Below are 26,873 nucleotides of genomic sequence, written 5' to 3'. Positions count from 1 at the left end.
GTCGAGGGATTCGATGCTAATTTCTGATTACGCACATTTGGAGGACCTGAAAGAGATCAATTCAAACAGAAGCCACGCTTTGCGGGAGAAACACCGCGAGTTTGGCAGCAACTGCCACATTTCGGAAATGCAGGCAAAAGTGGCCTGTGCTTGCTTCCCACCGCCACAATGTGAGGGCCATTCAGTCTGATTTGCTCGCACTACGCCTTCGCTGTTGTCCCGTGGCAGTGCAATTTAAAAGCGACCCGCCCGAGCAGGGACTTGAACCCTGGACCCTCAGATCAAAAGTCTGATGCTCTACCGACTGAGCTACCCGGGCTCGTGGAAAGCCGCCGCCCTGCTGCGGCTTTTCCTGCTTGAGCTGGAAAAGACGTTCGCGCTTCACACTCTCGCGCAGCCATTCTGACACAATCCACACAATTCAGTAGGAAAGACGGGCAGCCCCGACTGTGCAGGGCCGATTCCAAACCGCTGTCTCTCTTCATCACCCCCATTCCATTGCCGCCCCGACCTCTCTCTACTGTAACAACCCTCCTCAACACACACCTCTGGCACCGTCAAAGCCATCAGCAAGCTTACAACACAGCACCGCCAAAGTAAGAACGGTGCTCATGAGACGGCCTCATCATCATCCCTCCAACACCACGCACAGTCCCTACCCCCAGCATCCACTCTCTGCTCGACACAATCCACCCGAACACAAGCCGCAGGCACCGACACTCCCACACGCACTGCCACATCACCATCAGCTCCAAAACAAGGAAGATGTGCATGAAAGGTTCCGTTTGAAGTGTCTGACTTGATTTTAAAAAAGCAGACCATCGATGACAGCAGTGTCCATAAATCGAAGCTTCAGCACGTGCAAATAGAATCAGGATTTCACTGCTGCCTCCCAGCGCCACGGACCCTTGTCGGATTCGAGCCTCGGGCGACTACCTGTGTGCAGTTTGCACATTCTACCCGTGTCTGCGTGGATTTCGTCGGACGGATCCGGTTTCCTCCCACAGTCCAAAGGTGTGCAGGTCAGGTGTTCTGGCCATGCTAAATTGCCCATTGTTTTCAGGGATGTGTAGGTTCGGTGCATTTGTTCGGGGTAAATAGAGTCATGCGGTAGGGGTTTGGGTGTGTGGGGGATACTACTGGGAGAGTCGGGAGCCTGTTTCCACAGTCGAGGGATTCGATGCTAATTTCTGATTACGCACATTTGGAGGACCTGAAAGAGATCAATTCAAACAGAAGCCACGCTTTGCGGGAGAAACACCGCGAGTTTGGCAGCAACTGCCACATTTCGGAAATGCAGGCAAAAGTGGCCTGTGCTTGCTTCCCACCGCCACAATGTGAGGGCCATTCAGTCTGATTTGCTCGCACTACGCCTTCGCTGTTGTCCCGTGGCAGTGCAATTTAAAAGCGACCCGCCCGAGCAGGGACTTGAACCCTGGACCCTCAGATTAAAAGTCTGATGCTCTACCGACTGAGCTACCCGGGCTCGTGGCAAGCCGCCGCCCTGCTGCGGCTTTTCCTGCTTGAGCTGGAAAAGACGTTCGCGCTTCACACTCTCGCGCAGCCATTCTGACACAATCCACACAATTCAGTAGGAAAGACGGGCAGCCCCGACTGTGCAGGGCCGATTCCAAACCGCTGTCTCTCTTCATCACCCCCATTCCATTGCCGCCCCGACCTCTCTCTACTGTAACAACCCTCCTCAACACACACCTCTGGCACCGTCAAAGCCATCAGCAAGCTTACAACACAGCACCGCCAAAGTAAGAACGGTGCTCATGAGACGGCCTCATCATCATCCCTCCAACACCACGCACAGTCCCTACCCCCAGCATCCACTCTCTGCTCGACACAATCCACCCGAACACAAGCCGCAGGCACCGACACTCCCACACGCACTGCCACATCACCATCAGCTCCAAAACAAGGAAGATGTGCATGAAAGGTTCCGTTTGAAGTGTCTGACTTGATTTTAAAAAAGCAGACCATCGATGACAGCAGTGTCCATAAATCGAAGCTTCAGCACGTGCAAATAGAATCAGGATTTCACTGCTGCCTCCCAGCGCCACGGACCCTTGTCGGATTCGAGCCTCGGGCGACTACCTGTGTGCAGTTTGCACATTCTACCCGTGTCTGCGTGGATTTCGTCGGACGGATCCGGTTTCCTCCCACAGTCCAAAGGTGTGCAGGTCAGGTGTTCTGGCCATGCTAAATTGCCCATTGTTTTCAGGGATGTGTAGGTTCGGTGCATTTGTTCGGGGTAAATAGAGTCATGCGGTAGGGGTTTGGGTGTGTGGGGGATACTACTGGGAGAGTCGGGAGCCTGTTTCCACAGTCGAGGGATTCGATGCTAATTTCTGATTACGCACATTTGGAGGACCTGAAAGAGATCAATTCAAACAGAAGCCACGCTTTGCGGGAGAAACACCGCGAGTTTGGCAGCAACTGCCACATTTCGGAAATGCAGGCAAAAGTGGCCTGTGCTTGCTTCCCACCGCCACAATGTGAGGGCCATTCAGTCTGATTTGCTCGCACTACGCCTTCGCTGTTGTCCCGTGGCAGTGCAATTTAAAAGCGACCCGCCCGAGCAGGGACTTGAACCCTGGACCCTCAGATTAAAAGTCTGATGCTCTACCGACTGAGCTACCCGGGCTCGTGGCAAGCCGCCGCCCTGCTGCGGCTTTTCCTGCTTGAGCTGGAAAAGACGTTCGCGCTTCACACTCTCGCGCAGCCATTCTGACACAATCCACACAATTCAGTAGGAAAGACGGGCAGCCCCGACTGTGCAGGGCCGATTCCAAACCGCTGTCTCTCTTCATCACCCCCATTCCATTGCCGCCCCGACCTCTCTCTACTGTAACAACCCTCCTCAACACACACCTCTGGCACCGTCAAAGCCATCAGCAAGCTTACAACACAGCACCGCCAAAGTAAGAACGGTGCTCATGAGACGGCCTCATCATCATCCCTCCAACACCACGCACAGTCCCTACCCCCAGCATCCACTCTCTGCTCGACACAATCCACCCGAACACAAGCCGCAGGCACCGACACTCCCACACGCACTGCCACATCACCATCAGCTCCAAAACAAGGAAGATGTGCATGAAAGGTTCCGTTTGAAGTGTCTGACTTGATTTTAAAAAAGCAGACCATCGATGACAGCAGTGTCCATAAATCGAAGCTTCAGCACGTGCAAATAGAATCAGGATTTCACTGCTGCCTCCCAGCGCCACGGACCCTTGTCGGATTCGAGCCTCGGGCGACTACCTGTGTGCAGTTTGCACATTCTACCCGTGTCTGCGTGGATTTCGTCGGACGGATCCGGTTTCCTCCCACAGTCCAAAGGTGTGCAGGTCAGGTGTTCTGGCCATGCTAAATTGCCCATTGTTTTCAGGGATGTGTAGGTTCGGTGCATTTGTTCGGGGTAAATAGAGTCATGCGGTAGGGGTTTGGGTGTGTGGGGAATACTACTGGGAGAGTCGGGAGCCTGTTTCCACAGTCGATGGATTCGATGCTAATTTCTGATACGCACATTTGGAGGACCTGAAAGAGATCAATTCAAACAGAAGCCACGCTTTGCGGGAGAAACACCGCGAGTTTGGCAGCAACTGCCACATTTCGGAAATGCAGGCAAAAGTGGCCTGTGCTTGCTTCCCACCGCCACAATGTGAGGGCCATTCAGTCTGATTTGCTCGCACTACGCCTTCGCTGTTGTCCCGTGGCAGTGCAATTTAAAAGCGACCCGCCCGAGCAGGGACTTGAACCCTGGACCCTCAGATTAAGAGTCTGATGCTCTACCGACTGAGCTACCCGGGCTCGTGGCAAGCCGCTGCCCTGCTGCGGCTTTTCCTGCTTGAGCTGGAAAAGACGTTCGCGCTTCACACTCTCGCGCAGCCATTCTGACACAATCCACACAATTCAGTAGGAAAGACGGGCAGCCCCGACTGTGCAGGGCCGATTCCAAACCGCTGTCTCTCTTCATCACCCCCATTCCATTGCCGCCCCGACCTCTCTCTACTGTAACAACCCTCCTCAACACACACCTCTGGCACCGTCAAAGCCATCAGCAAGCTTACAACACAGCACCGCCAAAGTAAGAACGGTGCTCATGAGACGGCCTCATCATCATCCCTCCAACACCACGCACAGTCCCTACCCCCAGCATCCACTCTCTGCTCGACACAATCCACCCGAACACAAGCCGCAGGCACCGACACTCCCACACGCACTGCCACATCACCATCAGCTCCAAAACAAGGAAGATGTGCATGAAAGGTTCCGTTTGAAGTGTCTGACTTGATTTTAAAAAAGCAGACCATCGATGACAGCAGTGTCCATAAATCGAAGCTTCAGCACGTGCAAATAGAATCAGGATTTCACTGCTGCCTCCCAGCGCCACGGACCCTTGTCGGATTCGAGCCTCGGGCGACTACCTGTGTGCAGTTTGCACATTCTACCCGTGTCTGCGTGGATTTCGTCGGACGGATCCGGTTTCCTCCCACAGTCCAAAGGTGTGCAGGTCAGGTGTTCTGGCCATGCTAAATTGCCCATTGTTTTCAGGGATGTGTAGGTTCGGTGCATTTGTTCGGGGTAAATAGAGTCATGCGGTAGGGGTTTGGGTGTGTGGGGGATACTACTGGGAGAGTCGGGAGCCTGTTTCCACAGTCGATGGATTCGATGCTAATTTCTGATACGCACATTTGGAGGACCTGAAAGAGATCAATTCAAACAGAAGCCACGCTTTGCGGGAGAAACACCGCGAGTTTGGCAGCAACTGCCACATTTCGGAAATGCAGGCAAAAGTGGCCTGTGCTTGCTTCCCACCGCCACAATGTGAGGGCCATTCAGTCTGATTTGCTCGCACTACGCCTTCGCTGTTGTCCCGTGGCAGTGCAATTTAAAAGCGACCCGCCCGAGCAGGGACTTGAACCCTGGACCCTCAGATTAAAAGTCTGATGCTCTACCGACTGAGCTACCCGGGCTCGTGGCAAGCCGCCGCCCTGCTGCGGCTTTTCCTGCTTGAGCTGGAAAAGACGTTCGCGCTTCACACTCTCGCGCAGCCATTCTGACACAATCCACACAATTCAGTAGGAAAGACGGGCAGCCCCGACTGTGCAGGGCCGATTCCAAACCGCTGTCTCTCTTCATCACCCCCATTCCATTGCCGCCCCGACCTCTCTCTACTGTAACAACCCTCCTCAACACACACCTCTGGCACCGTCAAAGCCATCAGCAAGCTTACAACACAGCACCGCCAAAGTAAGAACGGTGCTCATGAGACGGCCTCATCATCATCCCTCCAACACCACGCACAGTCCCTACCCCCAGCATCCACTCTCTGCTCGACACAATCCACCCGAACACAAGCCGCAGGCACCGACACTCCCACACGCACTACCACATCACCATCAGCTCCAAAACAAGGAAGATGTGCATGAAAGGTTCCGTTTGAAGTGTCTGACTTGATTTTAAAAAAGCAGACCATCGATGACAGCAGTGTCCATAAATCGAAGCTTCAGCACGTGCAAATAGAATCAGGATTTCACTGCTGCCTCCCAGCGCCACGGACCCTTGTCGGATTCGAGCCTCGGGCGACTACCTGTGTGCAGTTTGCACATTCTACCCGTGTCTGCGTGGATTTCGTCGGACGGATCCGGTTTCCTCCCACAGTCCAAAGGTGTGCAGGTCAGGTGTTCTGGCCATGCTAAATTGCCCATTGTTTTCAGGGATGTGTAGGTTCGGTGCATTTGTTCGGGGTAAATAGAGTCATGCGGTAGGGGTTTGGGTGTGTGGGGAATACTACTGGGAGAGTCGGGAGCCTGTTTCCACAGTCGATGGATTCGATGCTAATTTCTGATACGCACATTTGGAGGACCTGAAAGAGATCAATTCAAACAGAAGCCACGCTTTGCGGGAGAAACACCGCGAGTTTGGCAGCAACTGCCACATTTCGGAAATGCAGGCAAAAGTGGCCTGTGCTTGCTTCCCACCGCCACAATGTGAGGGCCATTCAGTCTGATTTGCTCGCACTACGCCTTCGCTGTTGTCCCGTGGCAGTGCAATTTAAAAGCGACCCGCCCGAGCAGGGACTTGAACCCTGGACCCTCAGATTAAGAGTCTGATGCTCTACCGACTGAGCTACCCGGGCTCGTGTCAACCCGCCGCCCTGCTGCGGCTTTTCCTGCTTGAGCTGGAAAAGACGTTCGCGCTTCACACTCTCGCGCAGCCATTCTGACACAATCCACACAATTCAGTAGGAAAGACGGGCAGCCCCGACTGTGCAGGGCCGATTCCAAACCGCTGTCTCTCTTCATCACCCCCATTCCATTGCCGCCCCGACCTCTCTCTACTGTAACAACCCTCCTCAACACACACCTCTGGCACCGTCAAAGCCATCAGCAAGCTTACAACACAGCACCGCCAAAGTAAGAACGGTGCTCATGAGACGGCCTCATCATCATCCCTCCAACACCACGCACAGTCCCTACCCCCAGCATCCACTCTCTGCTCGACACAATCCACCCGAACACAAGCCGCAGGCACCGACACTCCCACACGCACTGCCACATCACCATCAGCTCCAAAACAAGGAAGATGTGCATGAAAGGTTCCGTTTGAAGTGTCTGACTTGATTTTAAAAAAGCAGACCATCGATGACAGCAGTGTCCATAAATCGAAGCTTCAGCACGTGCAAATAGAATCAGGATTTCACTGCTGCCTCCCAGCGCCACGGACCCTTGTCGGATTCGAGCCTCGGGCGACTACCTGTGTGCAGTTTGCACATTCTACCCGTGTCTGCGTGGATTTCGTCGGACGGATCCGGTTTCCTCCCACAGTCCAAAGGTGTGCAGGTCAGGTGTTCTGGCCATGCTAAATTGCCCATTGTTTTCAGGGATGTGTAGGTTCGGTGCATTTGTTCGGGGTAAATAGAGTCATGCGGTAGGGGTTTGGGTGTGTGGGGGATACTACTGGGAGAGTCGGGAGCCTGTTTCCACAGTCGATGGATTCGATGCTAATTTCTGATACGCACATTTGGAGGACCTGAAAGAGATCAATTCAAACAGAAGCCACGCTTTGCGGGAGAAACACCGCGAGTTTGGCAGCAACTGCCACATTTCGGAAATGCAGGCAAAAGTGGCCTGTGCTTGCTTCCCACCGCCACAATGTGAGGGCCATTCAGTCTGATTTGCTCGCACTACGCCTTCGCTGTTGTCCCGTGGCAGTGCAATTTAAAAGCGACCCGCCCGAGCAGGGACTTGAACCCTGGACCCTCAGATTAAAAGTCTGATGCTCTACCGACTGAGCTACCCGGGCTCGTGGCAAGCCGCCGCCCTGCTGCGGCTTTTCCTGCTTGAGCTGGAAAAGACGTTCGCGCTTCACACTCTCGCGCAGCCATTCTGACACAATCCACACAATTCAGTAGGAAAGACGGGCAGCCCCGACTGTGCAGGGCCGATTCCAAACCGCTGTCTCTCTTCATCACCCCCATTCCATTGCCGCCCCGACCTCTCTCTACTGTAACAACCCTCCTCAACACACACCTCTGGCACCGTCAAAGCCATCAGCAAGCTTACAACACAGCACCGCCAAAGTAAGAACGGTGCTCATGAGACGGCCTCATCATCATCCCTCCAACACCACGCACAGTCCCTACCCCCAGCATCCACTCTCTGCTCGACACAATCCACCCGAACACAAGCCGCAGGCACCGACACTCCCACACGCACTGCCACATCACCATCAGCTCCAAAACAAGGAAGATGTGCATGAAAGGTTCCGTTTGAAGTGTCTGACTTGATTTTAAAAAAGCAGACCATCGATGACAGCAGTGTCCATAAATCGAAGCTTCAGCACGTGCAAATAGAATCAGGATTTCACTGCTGCCTCCCAGCGCCACGGACCCTTGTCGGATTCGAGCCTCGGGCGACTACCTGTGTGCAGTTTGCACATTCTACCCGTGTCTGCGTGGATTTCGTCGGACGGATCCGGTTTCCTCCCACAGTCCAAAGGTGTGCAGGTCAGGTGTTCTGGCCATGCTAAATTGCCCATTGTTTTCAGGGATGTGTAGGTTCGGTGCATTTGTTCGGGGTAAATAGAGTCATGCGGTAGGGGTTTGGGTGTGTGGGGGATACTACTGGGAGAGTCGGGAGCCTGTTTCCACAGTCGAGGGATTCGATGCTAATTTCTGATTACGCACATTTGGAGGACCTGAAAGAGATCAATTCAAACAGAAGCCACGCTTTGCGGGAGAAACACCGCGAGTTTGGCAGCAACTGCCACATTTCGGAAATGCAGGCAAAAGTGGCCTGTGCTTGCTTCCCACCGCCACAATGTGAGGGCCATTCAGTCTGATTTGCTCGCACTACGCCTTCGCTGTTGTCCCGTGGCAGTGCAATTTAAAAGCGACCCGCCCGAGCAGGGACTTGAACCCTGGACCCTCAGATTAAAAGTCTGATGCTCTACCGACTGAGCTACCCGGGCTCGTGGAAAGCCGCCGCCCTGCTGCGGCTTTTCCTGCTTGAGCTGGAAAAGACGTTCGCGCTTCACACTCTCGCGCAGCCATTCTGACACAATCCACACAATTCAGTAGGAAAGACGGGCAGCCCCGACTGTGCAGGGCCGATTCCAAACCGCTGTCTCTCTTCATCACCCCCATTCCATTGCCGCCCCGACCTCTCTCTACTGTAACAACCCTCCTCAACACACACCTCTGGCACCGTCAAAGCCATCAGCAAGCTTACAACACAGCACCGCCAAAGTAAGAACGGTGCTCATGAGACGGCCTCATCATCATCCCTCCAACACCACGCACAGTCCCTACCCCCAGCATCCACTCTCTGCTCGACACAATCCACCCGAACACAAGCCGCAGGCACCGACACTCCCACACGCACTGCCACATCACCATCAGCTCCAAAACAAGGAAGATGTGCATGAAAGGTTCCGTTTGAAGTGTCTGACTTGATTTTAAAAAAGCAGACCATCGATGACAGCAGTGTCCATAAATCGAAGCTTCAGCACGTGCAAATAGAATCAGGATTTCACTGCTGCCTCCCAGCGCCACGGACCCTTGTCGGATTCGAGCCTCGGGCGACTACCTGTGTGCAGTTTGCACATTCTACCCGTGTCTGCGTGGATTTCGTCGGACGGATCCGGTTTCCTCCCACAGTCCAAAGGTGTGCAGGTCAGGTGTTCTGGCCATGCTAAATTGCCCATTGTTTTCAGGGATGTGTAGGTTCGGTGCATTTGTTCGGGGTAAATAGAGTCATGCGGTAGGGGTTTGGGTGTGTGGGGGATACTACTGGGAGAGTCGGGAGCCTGTTTCCACAGTCGATGGATTCGATGCTAATTTCTGATACGCACATTTGGAGGACCTGAAAGAGATCAATTCAAACAGAAGCCACGCTTTGCGGGAGAAACACCGCGAGTTTGGCAGCAACTGCCACATTTCGGAAATGCAGGCAAAAGTGGCCTGTGCTTGCTTCCCACCGCCACAATGTGAGGGCCATTCAGTCTGATTTGCTCGCACTACGCCTTCGCTGTTGTCCCGTGGCAGTGCAATTTAAAAGCGACCCGCCCGAGCAGGGACTTGAACCCTGGACCCTCAGATTAAAAGTCTGATGCTCTACCGACTGAGCTACCCGGGCTCGTGGCAAGCCGCTGCCCTGCTGCGGCTTTTCCTGCTTGAGCTGGAAAAGACGTTCGCGCTTCACACTCTCGCGCAGCCATTCTGACACAATCCACACAATTCAGTAGGAAAGACGGGCAGCCCCGACTGTGCAGGGCCGATTCCAAACCGCTGTCTCTCTTCATCACCCCCATTCCATTGCCGCCCCGACCTCTCTCTACTGTAACAACCCTCCTCAACACACACCTCTGGCACCGTCAAAGCCATCAGCAAGCTTACAACACAGCACCGCCAAAGTAAGAACGGTGCTCATGAGACGGCCTCATCATCATCCCTCCAACACCACGCACAGTCCCTACCCCCAGCATCCACTCTCTGCTCGACACAATCCACCCGAACACAAGCCGCAGGCACCGACACTCCCACACGCACTGCCACATCACCATCAGCTCCAAAACAAGGAAGATGTGCATGAAAGGTTCCGTTTGAAGTGTCTGACTTGATTTTAAAAAAGCAGACCATCGATGACAGCAGTGTCCATAAATCGAAGCTTCAGCACGTGCAAATAGAATCAGGATTTCACTGCTGCCTCCCAGCGCCACGGACCCTTGTCGGATTCGAGCCTCGGGCGACTACCTGTGTGCAGTTTGCACATTCTACCCGTGTCTGCGTGGATTTCGTCGGACGGATCCGGTTTCCTCCCACAGTCCAAAGGTGTGCAGGTCAGGTGTTCTGGCCATGCTAAATTGCCCATTGTTTTCAGGGATGTGTAGGTTCGGTGCATTTGTTCGGGGTAAATAGAGTCATGCGGTAGGGGTTTGGGTGTGTGGGGGATACTACTGGGAGAGTCGGGAGCCTGTTTCCACAGTCGATGGATTCGATGCTAATTTCTGATACGCACATTTGGAGGACCTGAAAGAGATCAATTCAAACAGAAGCCACGCTTTGCGGGAGAAACACCGCGAGTTTGGCAGCAACTGCCACATTTCGGAAATGCAGGCAAAAGTGGCCTGTGCTTGCTTCCCACCGCCACAATGTGAGGGCCATTCAGTCTGATTTGCTCGCACTACGCCTTCGCTGTTGTCCCGTGGCAGTGCAATTTAAAAGCGACCCGCCCGAGCAGGGACTTGAACCCTGGACCCTCAGATTAAAAGTCTGATGCTCTACCGACTGAGCTACCCGGGCTCGTGGCAAGCCGCCGCCCTGCTGCGGCTTTTCCTGCTTGAGCTGGAAAAGACGTTCGCGCTTCACACTCTCGCGCAGCCATTCTGACACAATCCACACAATTCAGTAGGAAAGACGGGCAGCCCCGACTGTGCAGGGCCGATTCCAAACCGCTGTCTCTCTTCATCACCCCCATTCCATTGCCGCCCCGACCTCTCTCTACTGTAACAACCCTCCTCAACACACACCTCTGGCACCGTCAAAGCCATCAGCAAGCTTACAACACAGCACCGCCAAAGTAAGAACGGTGCTCATGAGACGGCCTCATCATCATCCCTCCAACACCACGCACAGTCCCTACCCCCAGCATCCACTCTCTGCTCGACACAATCCACCCGAACACAAGCCGCAGGCACCGACACTCCCACACGCACTGCCACATCACCATCAGCTCCAAAACAAGGAAGATGTGCATGAAAGGTTCCGTTTGAAGTGTCTGACTTGATTTTAAAAAAGCAGACCATCGATGACAGCAGTGTCCATAAATCGAAGCTTCAGCACGTGCAAATAGAATCAGGATTTCACTGCTGCCTCCCAGCGCCACGGACCCTTGTCGGATTCGAGCCTCGGGCGACTACCTGTGTGCAGTTTGCACATTCTACCCGTGTCTGCGTGGATTTCGTCGGACGGATCCGGTTTCCTCCCACAGTCCAAAGGTGTGCAGGTCAGGTGTTCTGGCCATGCTAAATTGCCCATTGTTTTCAGGGATGTGTAGGTTCGTGCATTTGTTCGGGGTAAATAGAGTCATGCGGTAGGGGTTTGGGTGTGTGGGGAATACTACTGGGAGAGTCGGGAGCCTGTTTCCACAGTCGATGGATTCGATGCTAATTTCTGATACGCACATTTGGAGGACCTGAAAGAGATCAATTCAAACAGAAGCCACGCTTTGCGGGAGAAACACCGCGAGTTTGGCAGCAACTGCCACATTTCGGAAATGCAGGCAAAAGTGGCCTGTGCTTGCTTCCCACCGCCACAATGTGAGGGCCATTCAGTCTGATTTGCTCGCACTACGCCTTCGCTGTTGTCCCGTGGCAGTGCAATTTAAAAGCGACCCGCCCGAGCAGGGACTTGAACCCTGGACCCTCAGATTAAGAGTCTGATGCTCTACCGACTGAGCTACCCGGGCTCGTGTCAACCCGCCGCCCTGCTGCGGCTTTTCCTGCTTGAGCTGGAAAAGACGTTCGCGCTTCACACTCTCGCGCAGCCATTCTGACACAATCCACACAATTCAGTAGGAAAGACGGGCAGCCCCGACTGTGCAGGGCCGATTCCAAACCGCTGTCTCTCTTCATCACCCCCATTCCATTGCCGCCCCGACCTCTCTCTACTGTAACAACCCTCCTCAACACACACCTCTGGCACCGTCAAAGCCATCAGCAAGCTTACAACACAGCACCGCCAAAGTAAGAACGGTGCTCATGAGACGGCCTCATCATCATCCCTCCAACACCACGCACAGTCCCTACCCCCAGCATCCACTCTCTGCTCGACACAATCCACCCGAACACAAGCCGCAGGCACCGACACTCCCACACGCACTGCCACATCACCATCAGCTCCAAAACAAGGAAGATGTGCATGAAAGGTTCCGTTTGAAGTGTCTGACTTGATTTTAAAAAAGCAGACCATCGATGACAGCAGTGTCCATAAATCGAAGCTTCAGCACGTGCAAATAGAATCAGGATTTCACTGCTGCCTCCCAGCGCCACGGACCCTTGTCGGATTCGAGCCTCGGGCGACTACCTGTGTGCAGTTTGCACATTCTACCCGTGTCTGCGTGGATTTCGTCGGACGGATCCGGTTTCCTCCCACAGTCCAAAGGTGTGCAGGTCAGGTGTTCTGGCCATGCTAAATTGCCCATTGTTTTCAGGGATGTGTAGGTTCGGTGCATTTGTTCGGGGTAAATAGAGTCATGCGGTAGGGGTTTGGGTGTGTGGGGGATACTACTGGGAGAGTCGGGAGCCTGTTTCCACAGTCGAGGGATTCGATGCTAATTTCTGATTACGCACATTTGGAGGACCTGAAAGAGATCAATTCAAACAGAAGCCACGCTTTGCGGGAGAAACACCGCGAGTTTGGCAGCAACTGCCACATTTCGGAAATGCAGGCAAAAGTGGCCTGTGCTTGCTTCCCACCGCCACAATGTGAGGGCCATTCAGTCTGATTTGCTCGCACTACGCCTTCGCTGTTGTCCCGTGGCAGTGCAATTTAAAAGCGACCCGCCCGAGCAGGGACTTGAACCCTGGACCCTCAGATTAAAAGTCTGATGCTCTACCGACTGAGCTACCCGGGCTCGTGGCAAGCCGCCGCCCTGCTGCGGCTTTTCCTGCTTGAGCTGGAAAAGACGTTCGCGCTTCACACTCTCGCGCAGCCATTCTGACACAATCCACACAATTCAGTAGGAAAGACGGGCAGCCCCGACTGTGCAGGGCCGATTCCAAACCGCTGTCTCTCTTCATCACCCCCATTCCATTGCCGCCCCGACCTCTCTCTACTGTAACAACCCTCCTCAACACACACCTCTGGCACCGTCAAAGCCATCAGCAAGCTTACAACACAGCACCGCCAAAGTAAGAACGGTGCTCATGAGACGGCCTCATCATCATCCCTCCAACACCACGCACAGTCCCTACCCCCAGCATCCACTCTCTGCTCGACACAATCCACCCGAACACAAGCCGCAGGCACCGACACTCCCACACGCACTGCCACATCACCATCAGCTCCAAAACAAGGAAGATGTGCATGAAAGGTTCCGTTTGAAGTGTCTGACTTGATTTTAAAAAAGCAGACCATCGATGACAGCAGTGTCCATAAATCGAAGCTTCAGCACGTGCAAATAGAATCAGGATTTCACTGCTGCCTCCCAGCGCCACGGACCCTTGTCGGATTCGAGCCTCGGGCGACTACCTGTGTGCAGTTTGCACATTCTACCCGTGTCTGCGTGGATTTCGTCGGACGGATCCGGTTTCCTCCCACAGTCCAAAGGTGTGCAGGTCAGGTGTTCTGGCCATGCTAAATTGCCCATTGTTTTCAGGGATGTGTAGGTTCGTGCATTTGTTCGGGGTAAATAGAGTCATGCGGTAGGGGTTTGGGTGTGTGGGGAATACTACTGGGAGAGTCGGGAGCCTGTTTCCACAGTCGATGGATTCGATGCTAATTTCTGATACGCACATTTGGAGGACCTGAAAGAGATCAATTCAAACAGAAGCCACGCTTTGCGGGAGAAACACCGCGAGTTTGGCAGCAACTGCCACATTTCGGAAATGCAGGCAAAAGTGGCCTGTGCTTGCTTCCCACCGCCACAATGTGAGGGCCATTCAGTCTGATTTGCTCGCACTACGCCTTCGCTGTTGTCCCGTGGCAGTGCAATTTAAAAGCGACCCGCCCGAGCAGGGACTTGAACCCTGGACCCTCAGATTAAGAGTCTGATGCTCTACCGACTGAGCTACCCGGGCTCGTGTCAACCCGCCGCCCTGCTGCGGCTTTTCCTGCTTGAGCTGGAAAAGACGTTCGCGCTTCACACTCTCGCGCAGCCATTCTGACACAATCCACACAATTCAGTAGGAAAGACGGGCAGCCCCGACTGTGCAGGGCCGATTCCAAACCGCTGTCTCTCTTCATCACCCCCATTCCATTGCCGCCCCGACCTCTCTCTACTGTAACAACCCTCCTCAACACACACCTCTGGCACCGTCAAAGCCATCAGCAAGCTTACAACACAGCACCGCCAAAGTAAGAACGGTGCTCATGAGACGGCCTCATCATCATCCCTCCAACACCACGCACAGTCCCTACCCCCAGCATCCACTCTCTGCTCGACACAATCCACCCGAACACAAGCCGCAGGCACCGACACTCCCACACGCACTGCCACATCACCATCAGCTCCAAAACAAGGAAGATGTGCATGAAAGGTTCCGTTTGAAGTGTCTGACTTGATTTTAAAAAAGCAGACCATCGATGACAGCAGTGTCCATAAATCGAAGCTTCAGCACGTGCAAATAGAATCAGGATTTCACTGCTGCCTCCCAGCGCCACGGACCCTTGTCGGATTCGAGCCTCGGGCGACTACCTGTGTGCAGTTTGCACATTCTACCCGTGTCTGCGTGGATTTCGTCGGACGGATCCGGTTTCCTCCCACAGTCCAAAGGTGTGCAGGTCAGGTGTTCTGGCCATGCTAAATTGCCCATTGTTTTCAGGGATGTGTAGGTTCGGTGCATTTGTTCGGGGTAAATAGAGTCATGCGGTAGGGGTTTGGGTGTGTGGGGGATACTACTGGGAGAGTCGGGAGCCTGTTTCCACAGTCGAGGGATTCGATGCTAATTTCTGATTACGCACATTTGGAGGACCTGAAAGAGATCAATTCAAACAGAAGCCACGCTTTGCGGGAGAAACACCGCGAGTTTGGCAGCAACTGCCACATTTCGGAAATGCAGGCAAAAGTGGCCTGTGCTTGCTTCCCACCGCCACAATGTGAGGGCCATTCAGTCTGATTTGCTCGCACTACGCCTTCGCTGTTGTCCCGTGGCAGTGCAATTTAAAAGCGACCCGCCCGAGCAGGGACTTGAACCCTGGACCCTCAGATTAAAAGTCTGATGCTCTACCGACTGAGCTACCCGGGCTCGTGGCAAGCCGCCGCCCTGCTGCGGCTTTTCCTGCTTGAGCTGGAAAAGACGTTCGCGCTTCACACTCTCGCGCAGCCATTCTGACACAATCCACACAATTCAGTAGGAAAGACGGGCAGCCCCGACTGTGCAGGGCCGATTCCAAACCGCTGTCTCTCTTCATCACCCCCATTCCATTGCCGCCCCGACCTCTCTCTACTGTAACAACCCTCCTCAACACACACCTCTGGCACCGTCAAAGCCATCAGCAAGCTTACAACACAGCACCGCCAAAGTAAGAACGGTGCTCATGAGACGGCCTCATCATCATCCCTCCAACACCACGCACAGTCCCTACCCCCAGCATCCACTCTCTGCTCGACACAATCCACCCGAACACAAGCCGCAGGCACCGACACTCCCACACGCACTGCCACATCACCATCAGCTCCAAAACAAGGAAGATGTGCATGAAAGGTTCCGTTTGAAGTGTCTGACTTGATTTTAAAAAAGCAGACCATCGATGACAGCAGTGTCCATAAATCGAAGCTTCAGCACGTGCAAATAGAATCAGGATTTCACTGCTGCCTCCCAGCGCCACGGACCCTTGTCGGATTCGAGCCTCGGGCGACTACCTGTGTGCAGTTTGCACATTCTACCCGTGTCTGCGTGGATTTCGTCGGACGGATCCGGTTTCCTCCCACAGTCCAAAGGTGTGCAGGTCAGGTGTTCTGGCCATGCTAAATTGCCCATTGTTTTCAGGGATGTGTAGGTTCGGTGCATTTGTTCGGGGTAAATAGAGTCATGCGGTAGGGGTTTGGGTGTGTGGGGGATACTACTGGGAGAGTCGGGAGCCTGTTTCCACAGTCGAGGGATTCGATGCTAATTTCTGATTACGCACATTTGGAGGACCTGAAAGAGATCAATTCAAACAGAAGCCACGCTTTGCGGGAGAAACACCGCGAGTTTGGCAGCAACTGCCACATTTCGGAAATGCAGGCAAAAGTGGCCTGTGCTTGCTTCCCACCGCCACAATGTGAGGGCCATTCAGTCTGATTTGCTCGCACTACGCCTTCGCTGTTGTCCCGTGGCAGTGCAATTTAAAAGCGACCCGCCCGAGCAGGGACTTGAACCCTGGACCCTCAGATTAAAAGTCTGATGCTCTACCGACTGAGCTACCCGGGCTCGTGGAAAGCCGCCGCCCTGCTGCGGCTTTTCCTGCTTGAGCTGGAAAAGACGTTCGCGCTTCACACTCTCGCGCAGCCATTCTGACACAATCCACACAATTCAGTAGGAAAGACGGGCAGCCCCGACTGTGCAGGGCCGATTCCAAACCGCTGTCTCTCTTCATCACCCCCATTCCATTGCCGCCCCGACCTCTCTCTACTGTAACAACCCTCCTCAACACACACCTCTGGCACCGTCAAAGCCATCAGCAAGCTTACAACACAGCACCGCCAAAGTAAGAACGGTGCTCATGAGACGGCCTCATCATCATCCCTCCAACACCACGCACAGTCCCTACCCCCAGCATCCACTCTCTGCTCGACACAATCCACCCGAACACAAGCCGCAGGCACCGACACTCCCACACGCACTGCCACATCACCATCAGCTCCAAAACAAGGAAGATGTGCATGAAAGGTTCCGTTTGAAGTGTCTGACTTGATTTTAAAAAAGCAGACCATCGATGACAGCAGTGTCCATAAATCGAAGCTTCAGCACGTGCAAATAGAATCAGGATTTCACTGCTGCCTCCCAGCGCCACGGACCCTTGTCGGATTCGAGCCTCGGGCGACTACCTGTGTGCAGTTTGCACATTCTACCCGTGTCTGCGTGGATTTCGTCGGACGGATCCGGTTTCCTCCCACAGTCCAAAGGTGTGCAGGTCAGGTGTTCTGGCCATGCTAAATTGCCCATTGTTTTCAGGGATGTGTAGGTTCGGTGCATTTGTTCGGGGTAAATAGAGTCATGCGGTAGGGGTTTGGGTGTGTGGGGGATACTACTGGGAGAGTCGGGAGCCTGTTTCCACAGTCGATGGATTCGATGCTAATTTCTGATACGCACATTTGGAGGACCTGAAAGAGATCAATTCAAACAGAAGCCACGCTTTGCGGGAGAAACACCGCGAGTTTGGCAGCAACTGCCACATTTCGGAAATGCAGGCAAAAGTGGCCTGTGCTTGCTTCCCACCGCCACAATGTGAGGGCCATTCAGTCTGATTTGCTCGCACTACGCCTTCGCTGTTGTCCCGTGGCAGTGCAATTTAAAAGCGACCCGCCCGAGCAGGGACTTGAACCCTGGACCCTCAGATTAAAAGTCTGATGCTCTACCGACTGAGCTACCCGGGCTCGTGGCAAGCCGCTGCCCTGCTGCGGCTTTTCCTGCTTGAGCTGGAAAAGACGTTCGCGCTTCACACTCTCGCGCAGCCATTCTGACACAATCCACACAATTCAGTAGGAAAGACGGGCAGCCCCGACTGTGCAGGGCCGATTCCAAACCGCTGTCTCTCTTCATCACCCCCATTCCATTGCCGCCCCGACCTCTCTCTACTGTAACAACCCTCCTCAACACACACCTCTGGCACCGTCAAAGCCATCAGCAAGCTTACAACACAGCACCGCCAAAGTAAGAACGGTGCTCATGAGACGGCCTCATCATCATCCCTCCAACACCACGCACAGTCCCTACCCCCAGCATCCACTCTCTGCTCGACACAATCCACCCGAACACAAGCCGCAGGCACCGACACTCCCACACGCACTGCCACATCACCATCAGCTCCAAAACAAGGAAGATGTGCATGAAAGGTTCCGTTTGAAGTGTCTGACTTGATTTTAAAAAAGCAGACCATCGATGACAGCAGTGTCCATAAATCGAAGCTTCAGCACGTGCAAATAGAATCAGGATTTCACTGCTGCCTCCCAGCGCCACGGACCCTTGTCGGATTCGAGCCTCGGGCGACTACCTGTGTGCAGTTTGCACATTCTACCCGTGTCTGCGTGGATTTCGTCGGACGGATCCGGTTTCCTCCCACAGTCCAAAGGTGTGCAGGTCAGGTGTTCTGGCCATGCTAAATTGCCCATTGTTTTCAGGGATGTGTAGGTTCGGTGCATTTGTTCGGGGTAAATAGAGTCATGCGGTAGGGGTTTGGGTGTGTGGGGGATACTACTGGGAGAGTCGGGAGCCTGTTTCCACAGTCGATGGATTCGATGCTAATTTCTGATACGCACATTTGGAGGACCTGAAAGAGATCAATTCAAACAGAAGCCACGCTTTGCGGGAGAAACACCGCGAGTTTGGCAGCAACTGCCACATTTCGGAAATGCAGGCAAAAGTGGCCTGTGCTTGCTTCCCACCGCCACAATGTGAGGGCCATTCAGTCTGATTTGCTCGCACTACGCCTTCGCTGTTGTCCCGTGGCAGTGCAATTTAAAAGCGACCCGCCCGAGCAGGGACTTGAACCCTGGACCCTCAGATTAAAAGTCTGATGCTCTACCGACTGAGCTACCCGGGCTCGTGGCAAGCCGCCGCCCTGCTGCGGCTTTTCCTGCTTGAGCTGGAAAAGACGTTCGCGCTTCACACTCTCGCGCAGCCATTCTGACACAATCCACACAATTCAGTAGGAAAGACGGGCAGCCCCGACTGTGCAGGGCCGATTCCAAACCGCTGTCTCTCTTCATCACCCCCATTCCATTGCCGCCCCGACCTCTCTCTACTGTAACAACCCTCCTCAACACACACCTCTGGCACCGTCAAAGCCATCAGCAAGCTTACAACACAGCACCGCCAAAGTAAGAACGGTGCTCATGAGACGGCCTCATCATCATCCCTCCAACACCACGCACAGTCCCTACCCCCAGCATCCACTCTCTGCTCGACACAATCCACCCGAACACAAGCCGCAGGCACCGACACTCCCACACGCACTGCCACATCACCATCAGCTCCAAAACAAGGAAGATGTGCATGAAAGGTTCCGTTTGAAGTGTCTGACTTGATTTTAAAAAAGCAGACCATCGATGACAGCAGTGTCCATAAATCGAAGCTTCAGCACGTGCAAATAGAATCAGGATTTCACTGCTGCCTCCCAGCGCCACGGACCCTTGTCGGATTCGAGCCTCGGGCGACTACCTGTGTGCAGTTTGCACATTCTACCCGTGTCTGCGTGGATTTCGTCGGACGGATCCGGTTTCCTCCCACAGTCCAAAGGTGTGCAGGTCAGGTGTTCTGGCCATGCTAAATTGCCCATTGTTTTCAGGGATGTGTAGGTTCGGTGCATTTGTTCGGGGTAAATAGAGTCATGCGGTAGGGGTTTGGGTGTGTGGGGAATACTACTGGGAGAGTCGGGAGCCTGTTTCCACAGTCGATGGATTCGATGCTAATTTCTGATACGCACATTTGGAGGACCTGAAAGAGATCAATTCAAACAGAAGCCACGCTTTGCGGGAGAAACACCGCGAGTTTGGCAGCAACTGCCACATTTCGGAAATGCAGGCAAAAGTGGCCTGTGCTTGCTTCCCACCGCCACAATGTGAGGGCCATTCAGTCTGATTTGCTCGCACTACGCCTTCGCTGTTGTCCCGTGGCAGTGCAATTTAAAAGCGACCCGCCCGAGCAGGGACTTGAACCCTGGACCCTCAGATTAAGAGTCTGATGCTCTACCGACTGAGCTACCTGGGCTCGTGGCAAGCCGCTGCCCTGCTGCGGCTTTTCCTGCTTGAGCTGGAAAAGACGTTCGCGCTTCACACTCTCGCGCAGCCATTCTGACACAATCCACACAATTCAGTAGGAAAGACGGGCAGCCCCGACTGTGCAGGGCCGATTCCAAACCGCTGTCTCTCTTCATCACCCCCATTCCATTGCCGCCCCGACCTCTCTCTACTGTAACAACCCTCCTCAACACACACCTCTGGCACCGTCAAAGCCATCAGCAAGCTTACAACACAGCACCGCCAAAGTAAGAACGGTGCTCATGAGACGGCCTCATCATCATCCCTCCAACACCACGCACAGTCCCTACCCCCAGCATCCACTCTCTGCTCGACACAATCCACCCGAACACAAGCCGCAGGCACCGACACTCCCACACGCACTGCCACATCACCATCAGCTCCAAAACAAGGAAGATGTGCATGAAAGGTTCCGTTTGAAGTGTCTGACTTGATTTTAAAAAAGCAGACCATCGATGACAGCAGTGTCCATAAATCGAAGCTTCAGCACGTGCAAATAGAATCAGGATTTCACTGCTGCCTCCCAGCGCCACGGACCCTTGTCGGATTCGAGCCTCGGGCGACTACCTGTGTGCAGTTTGCACATTCTACCCGTGTCTGCGTGGATTTCGTCGGACGGATCCGGTTTCCTCCCACAGTCCAAAGGTGTGCAGGTCAGGTGTTCTGGCCATGCTAAATTGCCCATTGTTTTCAGGGATGTGTAGGTTCGTGCATTTGTTCGGGGTAAATAGAGTCATGCGGTAGGGGTTTGGGTGTGTGGGGAATACTACTGGGAGAGTCGGGAGCCTGTTTCCACAGTCGATGGATTCGATGCTAATTTCTGATACGCACATTTGGAGGACCTGAAAGAGATCAATTCAAACAGAAGCCACGCTTTGCGGGAGAAACACCGCGAGTTTGGCAGCAACTGCCACATTTCGGAAATGCAGGCAAAAGTGGCCTGTGCTTGCTTCCCACCGCCACAATGTGAGGGCCATTCAGTCTGATTTGCTCGCACTACGCCTTCGCTGTTGTCCCGTGGCAGTGCAATTTAAAAGCGACCCGCCCGAGCAGGGACTTGAACCCTGGACCCTCAGATTAAGAGTCTGATGCTCTACCGACTGAGCTACCCGGGCTCGTGTCAACCCGCCGCCCTGCTGCGGCTTTTCCTGCTTGAGCTGGAAAAGACGTTCGCGCTTCACACTCTCGCGCAGCCATTCTGACACAATCCACACAATTCAGTAGGAAAGACGGGCAGCCCCGACTGTGCAGGGCCGATTCCAAACCGCTGTCTCTCTTCATCACCCCCATTCCATTGCCGCCCCGACCTCTCTCTACTGTAACAACCCTCCTCAACACACACCTCTGGCACCGTCAAAGCCATCAGCAAGCTTACAACACAGCACCGCCAAAGTAAGAACGGTGCTCATGAGACGGCCTCATCATCATCCCTCCAACACCACGCACAGTCCCTACCCCCAGCATCCACTCTCTGCTCGACACAATCCACCCGAACACAAGCCGCAGGCACCGACACTCCCACACGCACTGCCACATCACCATCAGCTCCAAAACAAGGAAGATGTGCATGAAAGGTTCCGTTTGAAGTGTCTGACTTGATTTTAAAAAAGCAGACCATCGATGACAGCAGTGTCCATAAATCGAAGCTTCAGCACGTGCAAATAGAATCAGGATTTCACTGCTGCCTCCCAGCGCCACGGACCCTTGTCGGATTCGAGCCTCGGGCGACTACCTGTGTGCAGTTTGCACATTCTACCCGTGTCTGCGTGGATTTCGTCGGACGGATCCGGTTTCCTCCCACAGTCCAAAGGTGTGCAGGTCAGGTGTTCTGGCCATGCTAAATTGCCCATTGTTTTCAGGGATGTGTAGGTTCGGTGCATTTGTTCGGGGTAAATAGAGTCATGCGGTAGGGGTTTGGGTGTGTGGGGGATACTACTGGGAGAGTCGGGAGCCTGTTTCCACAGTCGATGGATTCGATGCTAATTTCTGATACGCACATTTGGAGGACCTGAAAGAGATCAATTCAAACAGAAGCCACGCTTTGCGGGAGAAACACCGCGAGTTTGGCAGCAACTGCCACATTTCGGAAATGCAGGCAAAAGTGGCCTGTGCTTGCTTCCCACCGCCACAATGTGAGGGCCATTCAGTCTGATTTGCTCGCACTACGCCTTCGCTGTTGTCCCGTGGCAGTGCAATTTAAAAGCGACCCGCCCGAGCAGGGACTTGAACCCTGGACCCTCAGATTAAAAGTCTGATGCTCTACCGACTGAGCTACCCGGGCTCGTGGCAAGCCGCCGCCCTGCTGCGGCTTTTCCTGCTTGAGCTGGAAAAGACGTTCGCGCTTCACACTCTCGCGCAGCCATTCTGACACAATCCACACAATTCAGTAGGAAAGACGGGCAGCCCCGACTGTGCAGGGCCGATTCCAAACCGCTGTCTCTCTTCATCACCCCCATTCCATTGCCGCCCCGACCTCTCTCTACTGTAACAACCCTCCTCAACACACACCTCTGGCACCGTCAAAGCCATCAGCAAGCTTACAACACAGCACCGCCAAAGTAAGAACGGTGCTCATGAGACGGCCTCATCATCATCCCTCCAACACCACGCACAGTCCCTACCCCCAGCATCCACTCTCTGCTCGACACAATCCACCCGAACACAAGCCGCAGGCACCGACACTCCCACACGCACTGCCACATCACCATCAGCTCCAAAACAAGGAAGATGTGCATGAAAGGTTCCGTTTGAAGTGTCTGACTTGATTTTAAAAAAGCAGACCATCGATGACAGCAGTGTCCATAAATCGAAGCTTCAGCACGTGCAAATAGAATCAGGATTTCACTGCTGCCTCCCAGCGCCACGGACCCTTGTCGGATTCGAGCCTCGGGCGACTACCTGTGTGCAGTTTGCACATTCTACCCGTGTCTGCGTGGATTTCGTCGGACGGATCCGGTTTCCTCCCACAGTCCAAAGGTGTGCAGGTCAGGTGTTCTGGCCATGCTAAATTGCCCATTGTTTTCAGGGATGTGTAGGTTCGGTGCATTTGTTCGGGGTAAATAGAGTCATGCGGTAGGGGTTTGGGTGTGTGGGGGATACTACTGGGAGAGTCGGGAGCCTGTTTCCACAGTCGAGGGATTCGATGCTAATTTCTGATTACGCACATTTGGAGGACCTGAAAGAGATCAATTCAAACAGAAGCCACGCTTTGCGGGAGAAACACCGCGAGTTTGGCAGCAACTGCCACATTTCGGAAATGCAGGCAAAAGTGGCCTGTGCTTGCTTCCCACCGCCACAATGTGAGGGCCATTCAGTCTGATTTGCTCGCACTACGCCTTCGCTGTTGTCCCGTGGCAGTGCAATTTAAAAGCGACCCGCCCGAGCAGGGACTTGAACCCTGGACCCTCAGATTAAAAGTCTGATGCTCTACCGACTGAGCTACCCGGGCTCGTGGAAAGCCGCCGCCCTGCTGCGGCTTTTCCTGCTTGAGCTGGAAAAGACGTTCGCGCTTCACACTCTCGCGCAGCCATTCTGACACAATCCACACAATTCAGTAGGAAAGACGGGCAGCCCCGACTGTGCAGGGCCGATTCCAAACCGCTGTCTCTCTTCATCACCCCCATTCCATTGCCGCCCCGACCTCTCTCTACTGTAACAACCCTCCTCAACACACACCTCTGGCACCGTCAAAGCCATCAGCAAGCTTACAACACAGCACCGCCAAAGTAAGAACGGTGCTCATGAGACGGCCTCATCATCATCCCTCCAACACCACGCACAGTCCCTACCCCCAGCATCCACTCTCTGCTCGACACAATCCACCCGAACACAAGCCGCAGGCACCGACACTCCCACACGCACTGCCACATCACCATCAGCTCCAAAACAAGGAAGATGTGCATGAAAGGTTCCGTTTGAAGTGTCTGACTTGATTTTAAAAAAGCAGACCATCGATGACAGCAGTGTCCATAAATCGAAGCTTCAGCACGTGCAAATAGAATCAGGATTTCACTGCTGCCTCCCAGCGCCACGGACCCTTGTCGGATTCGAGCCTCGGGCGACTACCTGTGTGCAGTTTGCACATTCTACCCGTGTCTGCGTGGATTTCGTCGGACGGATCCGGTTTCCTCCCACAGTCCAAAGGTGTGCAGGTCAGGTGTTCTGGCCATGCTAAATTGCCCATTGTTTTCAGGGATGTGTAGGTTCGGTGCATTTGTTCGGGGTAAATAGAGTCATGCGGTAGGGGTTTGGGTGTGTGGGGGATACTACTGGGAGAGTCGGGAGCCTGTTTCCACAGTCGATGGATTCGATGCTAATTTCTGATACGCACATTTGGAGGACCTGAAAGAGATCAATTCAAACAGAAGCCACGCTTTGCGGGAGAAACACCGCGAGTTTGGCAGCAACTGCCACATTTCGGAAATGCAGGCAAAAGTGGCCTGTGCTTGCTTCCCACCGCCACAATGTGAGGGCCATTCAGTCTGATTTGCTCGCACTACGCCTTCGCTGTTGTCCCGTGGCAGTGCAATTTAAAAGCGACCCGCCCGAGCAGGGACTTGAACCCTGGACCCTCAGATTAAAAGTCTGATGCTCTACCGACTGAGCTACCCGGGCTCGTGGCAAGCCGCCGCCCTGCTGCGGCTTTTCCTGCTTGAGCTGGAAAAGACGTTCGCGCTTCACACTCTCGCGCAGCCATTCTGACACAATCCACACAATTCAGTAGGAAAGACGGGCAGCCCCGACTGTGCAGGGCCGATTCCAAACCGCTGTCTCTCTTCATCACCCCCATTCCATTGCCGCCCCGACCTCTCTCTACTGTAACAACCCTCCTCAACACACACCTCTGGCACCGTCAAAGCCATCAGCAAGCTTACAACACAGCACCGCCAAAGTAAGAACGGTGCTCATGAGACGGCCTCATCATCATCCCTCCAACACCACGCACAGTCCCTACCCCCAGCATCCACTCTCTGCTCGACACAATCCACCCGAACACAAGCCGCAGGCACCGACACTCCCACACGCACTGCCACATCACCATCAGCTCCAAAACAAGGAAGATGTGCATGAAAGGTTCCGTTTGAAGTGTCTGACTTGATTTTAAAAAAGCAGACCATCGATGACAGCAGTGTCCATAAATCGAAGCTTCAGCACGTGCAAATAGAATCAGGATTTCACTGCTGCCTCCCAGCGCCACGGACCCTTGTCGGATTCGAGCCTCGGGCGACTACCTGTGTGCAGTTTGCACATTCTACCCGTGTCTGCGTGGATTTCGTCGGACGGATCCGGTTTCCTCCCACAGTCCAAAGGTGTGCAGGTCAGGTGTTCTGGCCATGCTAAATTGCCCATTGTTTTCAGGGATGTGTAGGTTCGGTGCATTTGTTCGGGGTAAATAGAGTCATGCGGTAGGGGTTTGGGTGTGTGGGGGATACTACTGGGAGAGTCGGGAGCCTGTTTCCACAGTCGATGGATTCGATGCTAATTTCTGATACGCACATTTGGAGGACCTGAAAGAGATCAATTCAAACAGAAGCCACGCTTTGCGGGAGAAACACCGCGAGTTTGGCAGCAACTGCCACATTTCGGAAATGCAGGCAAAAGTGGCCTGTGCTTGCTTCCCACCGCCACAATGTGAGGGCCATTCAGTCTGATTTGCTCGCACTACGCCTTCGCTGTTGTCCCGTGGCAGTGCAATTTAAAAGCGACCCGCCCGAGCAGGGACTTGAACCCTGGACCCTCAGATTAAAAGTCTGATGCTCTACCGACTGAGCTACCCGGGCTCGTGGCAAGCCGCCGCCCTGCTGCGGCTTTTCCTGCTTGAGCTGGAAAAGACGTTCGCGCTTCACACTCTCGCGCAGCCATTCTGACACAATCCACACAATTCAGTAGGAAAGACGGGCAGCCCCGACTGTGCAGGGCCGATTCCAAACCGCTGTCTCTCTTCATCACCCCCATTCCATTGCCGCCCCGACCTCTCTCTACTGTAACAACCCTCCTCAACACACACCTCTGGCACCGTCAAAGCCATCAGCAAGCTTACAACACAGCACCGCCAAAGTAAGAACGGTGCTCATGAGACGGCCTCATCATCATCCCTCCAACACCACGCACAGTCCCTACCCCCAGCATCCACTCTCTGCTCGACACAATCCACCCGAACACAAGCCGCAGGCACCGACACTCCCACACGCACTGCCACATCACCATCAGCTCCAAAACAAGGAAGATGTGCATGAAAGGTTCCGTTTGAAGTGTCTGACTTGATTTTAAAAAAGCAGACCATCGATGACAGCAGTGTCCATAAATCGAAGCTTCAGCACGTGCAAATAGAATCAGGATTTCACTGCTGCCTCCCAGCGCCACGGACCCTTGTCGGATTCGAGCCTCGGGCGACTACCTGTGTGCAGTTTGCACATTCTACCCGTGTCTGCGTGGATTTCGTCGGACGGATCCGGTTTCCTCCCACAGTCCAAAGGTGTGCAGGTCAGGTGTTCTGGCCATGCTAAATTGCCCATTGTTTTCAGGGATGTGTAGGTTCGGTGCATTTGTTCGGGGTAAATAGAGTCATGCGGTAGGGGTTTGGGTGTGTGGGGGATACTACTGGGAGAGTCGGGAGCCTGTTTCCACAGTCGAGGGATTCGATGCTAATTTCTGATTACGCACATTTGGAGGACCTGA

At 54.0% G+C, this 26,873-nt stretch overlaps 23 non-coding genes across 23 annotated transcripts; all 23 read right to left on the bottom strand.

The window, feature by feature from the left end:
* Positions 1-246: 246 nt before the first annotated feature.
* trnak-uuu (transfer RNA lysine (anticodon UUU)) lies at positions 247-319 on the bottom strand. Its single transcript has one exon. It is a non-coding gene; the product is annotated as a tRNA-Lys (tRNA).
* A 1,094-nt stretch (positions 320-1,413) lies between these two features.
* On the bottom strand, positions 1,414-1,486 carry trnak-uuu (transfer RNA lysine (anticodon UUU)). Its single transcript has one exon. It is a non-coding gene; the product is annotated as a tRNA-Lys (tRNA).
* Positions 1,487-2,580: 1,094 nt separating this feature from the next.
* Positions 2,581-2,653, bottom strand: trnak-uuu (transfer RNA lysine (anticodon UUU)). The gene has a single exon. It is a non-coding gene; the product is annotated as a tRNA-Lys (tRNA).
* A 1,093-nt stretch (positions 2,654-3,746) lies between these two features.
* trnak-cuu (transfer RNA lysine (anticodon CUU)) lies at positions 3,747-3,819 on the bottom strand. Its single transcript has one exon. It is a non-coding gene; the product is annotated as a tRNA-Lys (tRNA).
* Positions 3,820-4,912: 1,093 nt separating this feature from the next.
* trnak-uuu (transfer RNA lysine (anticodon UUU)) lies at positions 4,913-4,985 on the bottom strand. Its single transcript has one exon. It is a non-coding gene; the product is annotated as a tRNA-Lys (tRNA).
* Positions 4,986-6,078: 1,093 nt separating this feature from the next.
* trnak-cuu (transfer RNA lysine (anticodon CUU)) lies at positions 6,079-6,151 on the bottom strand. The gene has a single exon. It is a non-coding gene; the product is annotated as a tRNA-Lys (tRNA).
* Positions 6,152-7,244: 1,093 nt separating this feature from the next.
* Positions 7,245-7,317, bottom strand: trnak-uuu (transfer RNA lysine (anticodon UUU)). Its single transcript has one exon. It is a non-coding gene; the product is annotated as a tRNA-Lys (tRNA).
* Positions 7,318-8,411: 1,094 nt separating this feature from the next.
* trnak-uuu (transfer RNA lysine (anticodon UUU)) lies at positions 8,412-8,484 on the bottom strand. Its single transcript has one exon. It is a non-coding gene; the product is annotated as a tRNA-Lys (tRNA).
* Positions 8,485-9,577: 1,093 nt separating this feature from the next.
* trnak-uuu (transfer RNA lysine (anticodon UUU)) lies at positions 9,578-9,650 on the bottom strand. Its single transcript has one exon. It is a non-coding gene; the product is annotated as a tRNA-Lys (tRNA).
* A 1,093-nt stretch (positions 9,651-10,743) lies between these two features.
* On the bottom strand, positions 10,744-10,816 carry trnak-uuu (transfer RNA lysine (anticodon UUU)). Its single transcript has one exon. It is a non-coding gene; the product is annotated as a tRNA-Lys (tRNA).
* Positions 10,817-11,908: 1,092 nt separating this feature from the next.
* trnak-cuu (transfer RNA lysine (anticodon CUU)) lies at positions 11,909-11,981 on the bottom strand. The gene has a single exon. It is a non-coding gene; the product is annotated as a tRNA-Lys (tRNA).
* Positions 11,982-13,075: 1,094 nt separating this feature from the next.
* trnak-uuu (transfer RNA lysine (anticodon UUU)) lies at positions 13,076-13,148 on the bottom strand. The gene has a single exon. It is a non-coding gene; the product is annotated as a tRNA-Lys (tRNA).
* A 1,092-nt stretch (positions 13,149-14,240) lies between these two features.
* trnak-cuu (transfer RNA lysine (anticodon CUU)) lies at positions 14,241-14,313 on the bottom strand. Its single transcript has one exon. It is a non-coding gene; the product is annotated as a tRNA-Lys (tRNA).
* Positions 14,314-15,407: 1,094 nt separating this feature from the next.
* Positions 15,408-15,480, bottom strand: trnak-uuu (transfer RNA lysine (anticodon UUU)). Its single transcript has one exon. It is a non-coding gene; the product is annotated as a tRNA-Lys (tRNA).
* A 1,094-nt stretch (positions 15,481-16,574) lies between these two features.
* On the bottom strand, positions 16,575-16,647 carry trnak-uuu (transfer RNA lysine (anticodon UUU)). Its single transcript has one exon. It is a non-coding gene; the product is annotated as a tRNA-Lys (tRNA).
* A 1,093-nt stretch (positions 16,648-17,740) lies between these two features.
* trnak-uuu (transfer RNA lysine (anticodon UUU)) lies at positions 17,741-17,813 on the bottom strand. Its single transcript has one exon. It is a non-coding gene; the product is annotated as a tRNA-Lys (tRNA).
* Positions 17,814-18,906: 1,093 nt separating this feature from the next.
* trnak-uuu (transfer RNA lysine (anticodon UUU)) lies at positions 18,907-18,979 on the bottom strand. Its single transcript has one exon. It is a non-coding gene; the product is annotated as a tRNA-Lys (tRNA).
* Positions 18,980-20,072: 1,093 nt separating this feature from the next.
* Positions 20,073-20,145, bottom strand: trnak-cuu (transfer RNA lysine (anticodon CUU)). The gene has a single exon. It is a non-coding gene; the product is annotated as a tRNA-Lys (tRNA).
* A 1,092-nt stretch (positions 20,146-21,237) lies between these two features.
* Positions 21,238-21,310, bottom strand: trnak-cuu (transfer RNA lysine (anticodon CUU)). Its single transcript has one exon. It is a non-coding gene; the product is annotated as a tRNA-Lys (tRNA).
* A 1,093-nt stretch (positions 21,311-22,403) lies between these two features.
* Positions 22,404-22,476, bottom strand: trnak-uuu (transfer RNA lysine (anticodon UUU)). The gene has a single exon. It is a non-coding gene; the product is annotated as a tRNA-Lys (tRNA).
* Positions 22,477-23,570: 1,094 nt separating this feature from the next.
* trnak-uuu (transfer RNA lysine (anticodon UUU)) lies at positions 23,571-23,643 on the bottom strand. The gene has a single exon. It is a non-coding gene; the product is annotated as a tRNA-Lys (tRNA).
* A 1,093-nt stretch (positions 23,644-24,736) lies between these two features.
* Positions 24,737-24,809, bottom strand: trnak-uuu (transfer RNA lysine (anticodon UUU)). The gene has a single exon. It is a non-coding gene; the product is annotated as a tRNA-Lys (tRNA).
* Positions 24,810-25,902: 1,093 nt separating this feature from the next.
* On the bottom strand, positions 25,903-25,975 carry trnak-uuu (transfer RNA lysine (anticodon UUU)). The gene has a single exon. It is a non-coding gene; the product is annotated as a tRNA-Lys (tRNA).
* Positions 25,976-26,873: the final 898 nt, after the last annotated feature.

Source organism: Chiloscyllium plagiosum, unplaced genomic scaffold (assembly GCF_037043375.1).
Source record: "Chiloscyllium plagiosum isolate Xiang-an unplaced genomic scaffold, Cpla_swu_hap1 HiC_scaffold_28, whole genome shotgun sequence".
Classification (NCBI taxonomy): Eukaryota; Metazoa; Chordata; class Chondrichthyes; order Orectolobiformes; family Hemiscylliidae; genus Chiloscyllium; species Chiloscyllium plagiosum.
The sequence above is the reverse complement of the archived record's forward strand: the minus strand, read 5'-3'. Positions and strand labels throughout refer to the sequence as shown.